Here is an 11,484-nt window from a genome sequence, read left to right on the forward strand (position 1 = left end):
AATACATCCAGAAAATATTAGGATTCTCAGTGTAATTCTCCCCATGTTTAACAGTATGGTGCAACTGTTCTCCAACATTATCTACTTGTTCCAGTATGATCTCTGAAAGTTATTTCAATTTGGTTTTAACATTTTATATCCGAATGACATTATTCTTCTCTACCTTATTCTATCATGGCCTTAATTCCTATCTGACTCTGTTTATTCAGGATATTGCATACATTTGAATGCTAGAAGGTTGCTGACATTGCAGCCTCTAGGGAAAATGAACTTGTCTGAGCAGATTTTATGACAATATCCTATTGATTCTTGTTTGGCTTTTTAAAGTCTAAGATTTATGCAGCTCAATAATTGTTTTATAGCTATTAGCTGTTGAACTCTGTCCCTCCCTCTCATGGGAAATACTGCTTGGGTATTTCCCATGAGTAAATGCCGCCATGAATAATGATCAGGTAAATGGAAAATTGTTTTATACTTACAGTAATTTTCTTTTCCTGATCATTATTCATGGCAGCATTACATTCCCTCCCATATACTATAAGAGGTGGTGAAAGAAAATTACGGTAAGTATGAAACAATTTTCCATTGTAAAAATGCTATTTCCCCCCCCCCCCCCCCCCGCCTCCCTCACACCACAAACATGGATATAAATTGGTGAAAAAATGGTGACAAATTAAGGCACAATATACACCATATAAGATACCCTGGGGTGTCTGCTTTATCAAATGAAAGCCCTTTGTGGGGTTATTTGAACAGTCACACTGCTATAATACCCTAAAATGAGACATAGGCCCATCAAATCCATCTACAGAAATTCTAACTATAGAAACTGAAATAGCCTTGTCTCTTATATGACACTGTAGCTTTACAGAAAAGTGCCAAAGGCATACAATGGGGGTATCATTATACTCAGCAGATGTAGCTGAACACAATATGGGGTTCTGTGCAGGAATGGCACACACCAGCTTTACGAAATACACATTACAAAAACCTTGTTATACGTGTATATGCCAAAATAAAGAAACACAATTTTACTCAAATATTTAGCAGAGATTGGCAATGAAATGGCTACGTAAAAAGTGTCAAACTAACCTTAGGTAAATAGCCAGTGATGTCTACTTTATATAAATATATACTTTTGTGTGGCAATTTTATTTTCTGTGATGGCTACTAAACCTACAAGACAAACATACCAAATTCTAAAATTCTTGCAAATTGAAATGTTTTAGTCCATGTATTTTGTGACCTGTAGCTTTCAAAATAACCTGAAATCCTAGACATATGATGTACTCTTTAAATCAAGACACATAAATAAATTTATTTTTAATAACTTTTTCTAAGCTGGATATATTATGCACATGCTATTATTGCCAAAACTGCACCCCCCCCCCCCCCCCCAAATTTTTTTTTTTTTTTTCTAAATGTTTTTGGCTTTTTTTTTTTATATAATTAATGAGAATGTATCTATGTATATGTGACATCAAATTAAAGCCCTGTTTTCCCTCTAAAAAACGATGTATAATATGTGTTGGTGCAATAAATGACAAAGATGCAAATTGCGTTTGAATACAAACAGCAGAAATGACCTTTGTCCTTAAGTGTAAGGTTCATGCTTATAGCTAGACATTTATACTTTTCTTAAGTCTGTCTGCAGTGACATTCTCATCAATGTCTACCAATTTAATACTTTAATTTTACGTATTCTCTCTCCTCAATCCCTCTATGTACAAATAGGTTTTCTGAGAGTAATCTTTTTCTTTACATATTCACTACTGAATTTTTGTGATTAAAAAAAAAGTTGTTTTAACTATTTCTACAGTGTTTCTTTCCTCTTTTTTTCACCAGCTTCTGAAGCTCTGTCCTTAAGGAGTTAAGCAGCACGTTGTTATTGTTATTAAGACTATTTAACACATTCAGGTTTTAAGCAATCTGTTACACTGGATTAGATTATCACAATGTACACTTTAGTAAAAGTAAACAAAATAAATGAAATAATAATAATAATAATAATAATAATAAATAATTGTAGCTGGTGATAGTGCTTTATATAGTAATAATCCCTTCACCGACTTATTTTAAATATAATATTGTTAAATATGTAATTTTATAGTAAGCAATATACTAAGAATCTCTTCCAAAAAGATTGTACCATACCTGCAATTATCAAATGTTCTGTGCCAAGAAATACATGTCTTATAGCCTTTCAAACTTGCATCTAAATGACAGCTCAGCAGGATAAGGTGCAGTGTGACTTTTTTTTTTCTTTTTTGCTCTCCACACCCTTCATTGTTATTGAAGGAGTTTAGCTGATGTGTAGTTCTTCTAATGAATAAAAGTTGAAGTAAATGCAAAAAGCTATACCAACAGCATGAAGCAGTAAAATATATGTATACAAGGTGTATTTATATTTTTCCCGTATTGAAAGCCTTTTTAATTAGAACTTACCTTTATAAGGACACTATAGTGTTAAATAGGACTTATTTGTATTCCTAACTCCAGAGTATTAACTTCCTTAGTTATATTTAGACTCACCCAGCTGCTAATTGAAACAAAATAAAATAATTTACTCATCTTCTTAAGCATCTAGTCTGTCTCTGTGCTGCTGCAACCTCCTCCTATCAGGGTGTCATTATGGTTCAAACTTCTTTTTTTTTTGGCCTTCTTGTGGATTAACAGCAAATAAAGAAATGTGAGGAAAGCTGAATATGATTGACCCATGTCTCTTTTCAGCCTATGTAACTATGTATGTCCAGTATTTTTAGTAGCCACTTAGACACAAACCCTGGCCAAAGTTTTTGCATTTTTCCCCCCAAACCTGCACTTTAACTGATGATATGATTGGCATTATACATTTTACTGCTCCAAAAGACTCATGTGTGTACAAAGACGCCTCACCAGTACAACAGTATCCCCATATACAGTTTTTATTGCGTTTTTGAAAGTTACAGGGACAAATATAGTGCATGCCCATTTCTTCATACATGGAAATTTTCTGGGCCTATGTCCCCTTTGAGACAGGATGGCAGCCCAAGAAAGTGAATTACCCCCATGATAAAAGGACGCAACCCAGAATATTCAAATGGCATATTTTGAGTTGTTTTCGTCACTTGATCACAAATACTGGTCCATTTAGTGGTTATATTTTCTGTTGGTTTTTTTTCCCCACACACACAAATTCCATTTGCACAGGAAATGTTATAATCCTTATGATTTACTGCAGTAAAACCTCAGTATTTTTATTTCACCTTGTCTCACAAATATGACAGTAAACAGTGAGGAAAAAACAGGTGTTCAGCGCACAAAAAAAACCCCCAAAAGGGCCTGACCGCTTGAGGAGACGGACGTGTAAGCGATCAGCTCCCGGAGAGAGCCTGCTTATCACAGCAATCAGACGAGCAAATATTCGATTTCTCCCTAATCTAAACTACTGGGTGTCACTGCGAGGAAGATGTCACAACGCCCGGCTAAAAAAAATCAAAGCTGAAACAGGCAGAATTGCAAGTTACGGCCTTATCACCGCCGACAAGCCGCGCGCAAGATGGCGCAGGTAGGCCCACATCACCGGCATCAAGTTCTGGGAGAAGCGACGAAACCTCCATATCGCTTACAGCAGCACCTGCTACTGACTCTTCAATTAAGAAAATGCTTACTGAACTACAAGCCTCTCTACAATCAGATTTTGATAAATTGGCTAAAGAGATTAGAACGGATGTTAAAAAGCCCTCGGCGACCGCACAGATTGTCTGGAATCGAAGACAGAAGAGAGAATTGCTGCACACAACAATGTGGTCTCCGCCTGTGAAACACTGGATGCTAAACTAACCTCTGTGCTTACAAAACTGGCTGACCACAAAGACAGAGACTGAACAACATCCAGATTCGTGGCATACCTGAAGACATCAACCCCGCAGAACTAGGGAAATATGTGAAAGCACTTTTTCAAGAACTGCTCCCGGAGGTCCCGACATCTGAGCTCCTGCTAGACAGGATCCATAGACTCCCTAGGCCTAAACATCTCCCAACAACCGTCCCGCGGGATGCCATTTACGAGGCTGCATTACTACACGACAAAATAAGCTATCATGCAGGCAGCAAAGAAAGTGCAGTCGCTTCCAGGGATTTACAGCAAACTTCAACTATTCACCGACCTTTCGGCAGCGACACTAGCAACGCGGAGATCCTTCATCCCAATCACTAAGGCACTACGTGCGGCGGACATCCCCCTGTAAGTGGGGTTTCCCCATGAGGCTCATAATACGACGGAACGGCACAGAACACCATCTGCTCTTACCAGAGGACGGAGACAAGCTTTTGTCAGAATGGGGTTTGCCCGTGGAAGCGAGCACCAACGAGTCCTCCTCTCGTCGTTACTTCACCAAATCCCCGATGAAACTGACCCAGAACTGGCAAACTATCGACACAGCTAAGTGACTGCAATATGCTTAACGCTTCTAGGTTTCCTTTAACCCTGCCATAGTCAGGGTATATTTGCAACCCAAGATTTGCCGATTTTCAAACTAATACTCAAATGTTTTTGTTGATGACAAAGTTGATAAGCTTGAATTGTACAGACGTGCTGGCTTGATGGGGGGGGCTCCTATTCCTGGGCCCCACCATCAAGACACGAGTCACATATGTATGAAAGCGCAAACTGTGTTTGACCTGAAATAGAAGTACACTCTATTTACACTTTAAATTCCCTCACTTTTCTTGTATATAGTTGTTTTTTGTTTCCCCCTTTTCTATAATTTCTCCCTAGTAAGCTCAAAGGAACGTAATGAGGGTGTCTACACTCACTTTATCACTAGTCTAAAGTCGACTGTCTGTGCTAGCTCCCTTGAAATACTGTTCACACGAACTACTTCCCACAAAATACATAAGCGACTAGAGGAATGTATGGCGATCTGCCACCACTTTGGTAGCCATTACCTCTACTTTATAGCCTTAGACAATTTCCAGTTCTGTAAGCGTCATATTATGAATCTTGTGTGTAAATTTAATGTCTATTAACATCTTTTCCTTGAACACCAAAGGTTTAAACTCACCCACAAGCGTAGAATGGCACTCACGGAAGCAAAAAACAACGCACATATAGCATTTTATCAAGAAACCCATTTCCAAAAGAATAACCAGCCCAAGTTCTCCTCTAAACGCTTTCCATTGGGTTTTCACAGTACTTAAAAATCAAAGAAGAGAGGGGTGACTATCTTGATAAGCAAGAATTTATCTTTCCAATTGATAAAACAAATAGGCGATAGAGAGGGGAGGTATCTCATTTTACAATGTGTAATTAATAATGTCCAATTCACCCTGGTTAATGTATATGGCCCACACACAGACCAGCGGGCCTTTTTAGATAAAGTTCTCACCTTATCAGTTGCACACAAGTTTGGCGATATCATAATAGGTGGGGACACAAACTTTCTCCTTGACCCAAATTTAGATACTACCTCTACCGACAAGGTAAAAAAAATTACATCTACACAAAGGGCACGCTCTGCAAAAGTTATAGGAGATACGCTTTTAGATCATGAGTTCTTGGATATATGGAGAGCATTCAATCCCCTGGACAAGGATTATACGCATCACTCTTAGCCACACAACATACTCTCGAAAAAAACAAAACTATTCTTAATTCCCAAATCACAGGCACTACAAATAACGAAGGTATACATAGGAGACATTACGTGGTCTGATCATGCCCCCATCTCACTGACGACCTAGATGCAGCACCCTGTAACTGGCAAACGAAATTGGAGACTCAATGATACTCTCTTGACAGACCATACTTTGATCACACAACTCATAGCAGAATTAGAAACGTATTTCTCTCTCAATAACACAGGGGAGGTGGGAGTAGAAACCCTATGGCAAGCGCACAAGGCAGTCCTTAGAGGCCAACTCATCAAACACGCTAGTTATAATAAAAAACAACGCCTTGTCACATATACCAAAATTCTGACTGAATTAGCCACACTCACTCACACCAACAAGAGGTCTCCCTCCTATGACACCACCACAAAAATCCTCCAACTCCAGGCCCACTTGAAAGATATGGACCTAGCTAAGACTACGTATCTTCTTACCAAAATGAAACATTTTTTTTTAAAGACGGTAACAGAGCTGTCAAAGTATTTGTGTCCCAACTCAAGGCACAGACGCCAATGTCCAAGATAGCTTTCCTCCACTCAGAAGCAGGTCACAAGATTACCAACCCACAAGATATAGTGGAAGAATTCGGCAAATATTATGGCAAACTATACAACCTAGCTGATGACAGGGATCTCCACACACCCCAACAAACTGACATTGATGACTTTCTACAAGATGCTCAGTTACCATCATTAACATCAGAAGAAGGACAACAACTGATCGAACCTTTCACGATTCAAGAAGTACTACAAACCATATAACAATTACCAAAGCATAAATCGCCTGGACCCGACGGATTCACCAATCTCTATTACTACACGTTTCGACACATACTGGCTCCTTATATGACGGACCTATTTAATCACTGCTTTAGTACAGGCAATATGCCCAATGACATGTTAAAAGCCCATATTTCTACACTACTGAAGCCGGGTAAACCTCCCACACATTGCCCTAATTTTCAGGCCCATATCCCTACTGAATTGCGATACCAAGTTATATGCCAAACTTATAGCGAATAGGTTGGCAAAGATAATACGCCGTATTGTGCATAACGACCAGTTCGGATTTGTTAAAGGCAGGCAAGGCTGCGACAACACTAGGTAAAAACTAAACATATTATCCCATGTAGAGAGACACAGTTCAGAAGGCCTTTTTCTGGCCTTAGATGCTGAAAAGGCCTTTGATAGGCTTAATTGGGCCTACATGTCGACAGTCCTATCCAAATACTGCTTTCCACCGGAACTAATACAGAGCATTTCTGCATTATATGGTAATCCATCTGCACAAGTCTCTAACTCAGGTTTTGTCTCGCAACCCTTTAATCTCACCAATGGCACGCGGCAAGGTTGCCCGCTGTCTCCACTCCTATTTATACTCTCCTTAGAGCCACTAGCCCATAAAATTAGACATGATCAATTGATCACGGGAATTCAAATTCATTCAAATGAATATCGCCTAGCAATGTTTGCGGATGACATCTTGTTATCTCTTAGCAAGCCAGAGACATCGCTACCGAGACTTCTAGCCATCTTGGAATCTTATGGTCGGGTGTCATACTACAGACTTAATAAGACTAAAACGCAAGCACTTTCGATCAACATACCGACGCAAAGGGCTAAAACATTACGCACCTCATATCAGTTCGACTGGAGGCAAACCTACATCACGTATCTGGGAGTTAAGCTGGCTCTCCATAAACAAAAAATTATAGCCCTCAACTATGCCTCGCTACCGAACATATGCAATTCCATCTTCCAGAAATGGAAAGATGTACACGTGTCCTGGTTGGGCACTGAACACAATCAAGATGGTAGTGCTGCCAAAGATTCTGTATGTCTTCAGGATGTTACACTTACAAGTTCCACTACAATTATTCAAAACCGTCCAATCCACACTAAACAAATTTGTGTGGGGAGGCATGAGACCACGGTTGCCGGTATCACTCCTCCATTTGAGTCCGGCGGCAGGGGGCTTGGGTCTCCCGACATTGCTGACATACTACAGGGCGGCTATCCTTGAGTCAGCCATCCGACTTCATGCTCCCAAGAATACATTTCAATGGGCAGACATGGAGCAAGCCATATTACACCCAAATACCCTAACGAACATTTTATGGTCACCAAAGACATACCGCCCAAACACGAATGTACTGTACCCTACTTCTGCCCTTACCCTGAAAATATGGGATAACATCAGATCTAACCGACTCGAAGATTGCAACTTTTGTGCTCATGCACAAAAGCATTAGAGACGATATCCCCATGGCTATCTTTGAAAACATGGACTGCTATGGGCGTGAAAAAGATCAGCGACATCTGCCCTCGATCAAAGATTCTACCCTTCCCTGAAATACAGCAGAAATACAAACTACCTAATTCATTTGTTTTTTCATACCTCCAATTGAAGAGCATTATAAATACCAAAGTCACATTCCCAACAGGCGAGTCTACCCCCTCGAAATAATCCGGTCATACTAATCCACAACAGATGCTTCTCAGCCCCAACGAAACCTAAGGCCTTATCTCTTTGCTACCAGACCCTCTTAAACACGGCTCCACCTAGCTCTTTTAAATATTTGACACAATGGGAGAAAGAAGGAATACCCAAGCTCACGGATGAACAATGGCTCAAAGCATTGAATGCGCTACGGGCATCACATCTTGCTTCTCTCATGTGGAGGCCCACAAGAAAGTAGTCTTTAGATGGTGATAAAACAAGTAAGTAAATCCTGGTAGCCAAAGAGAGTGGCTATCAGAAAATAGATAAGAGGGAACAAGACCAAGAAATAAATGAAAGCTCAAAAACTGGAAAGAGTGGGGTTTCACCAAATCCCAAGGGTTATCACAAATAGGAAAATACAATTATCCAGGAGCTTACAGAATGCAGATAAAAACTATGCCATACAACTGTGCAATTTAAAGGTATACAAAATCTAAATTGTATAGATCACAAAAATAGTAACCTTATCTGTAATAATACGAACATAGAGTACTCAGGATATCAGAATAATAATCTATGTAGGATACTTTGATTTTGTATAGCAGCAAATAGTCCAAATGTCAATATATAAGTCCAAACATACAATTTGATAAATATTGCACACCAGTCTTTATAAGTGTGTATCATAAACCACCTTTGATCTGCTTAGAATAAATAGCAAAATCAGCTGAGGTATTTATGAATTAATATACTTTCATGACAAAGGAAAGACAAAAAAATAAAATTAAAATAGAAATAAAAAAAAATAAAAGTCTTTAGATGGTACCTCACTCCACACAAACTACATAAAATGTACCCCGCAATAGACCCCAAATGCTGGAGATGTGGTGCAGACGAGGGACACATGACCCACATATGGTGGGAGTGTGAGGAGATCAGGCCCCTCTGGACACGAGTACACACCTTATTACAAGACGAAACGGTAGAAACCTATTTTCTTACACTGATAATGAGTCTCTTTCTGATATTTCCTGACTCCTGGAGATTGGAATCCAGAAAAATCGCCACTTTGATTATACTGGCGGCTAGAAATCTTTTAGTGTTACACTGGAAATCTAAGTATTGCCCGACTAATAAAGACCTAATGGACAAAATATACCAATACTACTGATATGAGACTCTCTGTTCAGACTCTCCCGAAAGGACAAAGAAGATAGTGTCACTCTGGGCTCCGTGGCTGACAAGACACTATCCTTGCGAACAACCTGAAAAAGGCGGAAAGTGAATAGACATCTCCCCCGATAGTGGGATCAATGTCACAGGTAGACTATGAAATCACACGGGTGACACACTTTGACCAGAACAATCCAGAGACAACCAAATGCACACACACTTAGATAGACGCATAGAGGAACAGCTACACCGCATAGACACATGTGCTTGATTAGCCATTCACCCAAATGAGAGACACTCTCAACGTTCAATAAAGGTATATACGTCCCCCCCCACCAGTTACATACCCTCTCCTCCCCCCCACCACTAAGTTATAGATGCAGGTTCGACTACCTTTGTCGACAATCCAGATCAATGATAGCACCAGAATACAGCAACAAAATTCTTGTCTTCCACAGGCGAACCCCATTAACTAGATAGGAATAAGTGTCTATCTCACCCGAATGAACGGGTGGTAAAGGGGAGGCAAGTTGTGAACAAGGATTAACAAGGATTACTACATGACGTAGTTAGCAGCCAGTATAGGCCACAAACAAAATTGATCTAGTTAATGATTGTAATAAGCACTTTCATGATTGTAGAAAGCAATTCGATGAGTACTAGAAGCAAGTTACGTTAATAACAATGACTGTATTGGCCGATATGTCACATCCTGTGACGTGTTTCCTCCAGCACTACCCATGTAATTGTATCTCCCTTCTTCCGACATCTCTGGGTATGTCACACCTCGTGACATGGATCCACCAATGGCAAGGGAACACCCCCTTATTCCTCTTGTAAGTCCTTGTTTAGTCCTGATTGGACAATTTAAAATGTCTTATAAAATCCATCAGGTAAAATGGAAGTACTTAGGATGTCATTTTACTGATGGGCAAAAACTCATTGTCCATATAAGCACATCGTGAGAGTTATGGGAATTAAAATAAATAAAGGCAGGGGAAGGTGGTTAGTATACAAGATAAGATAAAAAGACAAGTATAACAAAAATTTCATATGAAAAAACATGTCACGGGGAGGGGGGGGGGGGGGTGTGGCCAACCACCGAGCTGAATGATGGAAGTGCACTAAATCAGCTCCTCTCAACTCGAAGGTGAAATCCACTTCCATCATAGGCTGCAAAACAAAAATGGGGAAGCCCAAGGAGTTTGGGGGGGGGGCTCAGGACTAGGCAGGGAAGACCTCTACTGTAAAACAGGGATCCCTTACCTGTTTCTTCTGTGATCCGGGAGACCTTAAGGCCGGAGCAGCAAACTCCAAAATGGCCGCGGAAAACGACAATAACCCGTCCAGCCCAGCACAATCAGACAACTCGTGCAGATCACAAGACACAAACCGAGAGACTGACATTAGAGAACTGCTTAGAAACCTAACCTCAAAGGCAGACCTTGCCAACATGCTGGAGGCTACCTTTCAATCAAAGGTAGAAGCACTAGAGGCTGAAGTTCAGCAGATACAACAGCAAGTCACAGAGTTGGAGGAGGAACGACATATCACGCAGGCCCAGGTCACAAACCTCTCATCACTGTTGGACTCCCACACTCAATGGCAACTTTTCACAGACACCTAGATGACCTAGACAATTGCAGCTGCAGGAATAACCTGAGGGTAAGAGGGTTTCCCGAGTCCCAGGGGGAAGAAATCATGCCCATGCTGGCTGAGCTGTTTAATCTAATACTGGGTGATAAGGGAGAAAACCCAATCATAATGGATAGATCACATGACTCATTGTGACCAAGGGGGGCAATCCCTGAAATGCCCAGGGATATTATCTGCAGATTACACTACTTTAATACTAAATAAATCTTAGAGACACTTCTCTATTCCATGGCTCGCCAATACAAATATACCCGGATCTATCGTGGTACACTCTGCAGGCTAGACGCTCCCTGAAACCGATCACAGAAGTCCTGCTCCAAAGAAACATCAGATATAGGTGGGGATACCCCTTCACACTGATAGTGACATATAAGGGCAACACCGCCTCCATAACCTCACAAGCAGACGCACAACCATTCCTGAGAGCACTGGATCTACCAAACATGCAAATAGTGGACTGGAACTCGACGCTCCCAAATCCTGAAAATGGTCCTCAACCACAACGACAATGGGGAATTACCACAGAAGAAAAGAAGAACAGATGGTAGGATATTCTCCCCC

General features: G+C 40.5%; 1 protein-coding gene across 1 annotated transcript in view; it reads right to left on the reverse strand.

The window, feature by feature from the left end:
* Positions 1-2,218, reverse strand: part of LOC134568712 (beta-1,3-galactosyltransferase 2-like) — a 145,594-nt gene extending 143,376 nt beyond the window's left edge. Inside the window, exon 1 of the mRNA XM_063427364.1 lies at positions 2,155-2,218. The gene's annotated coding sequence lies outside the window, so the exon portion shown is untranslated. The remainder of the gene's footprint in view (positions 1-2,154) is intronic.
* Positions 2,219-11,484: the final 9,266 nt, after the last annotated feature.

Source organism: Pelobates fuscus, chromosome 7, assembly GCF_036172605.1.
Source record: "Pelobates fuscus isolate aPelFus1 chromosome 7, aPelFus1.pri, whole genome shotgun sequence".
NCBI lineage: Eukaryota > Metazoa > Chordata > Amphibia > Anura > Pelobatidae > Pelobates > Pelobates fuscus.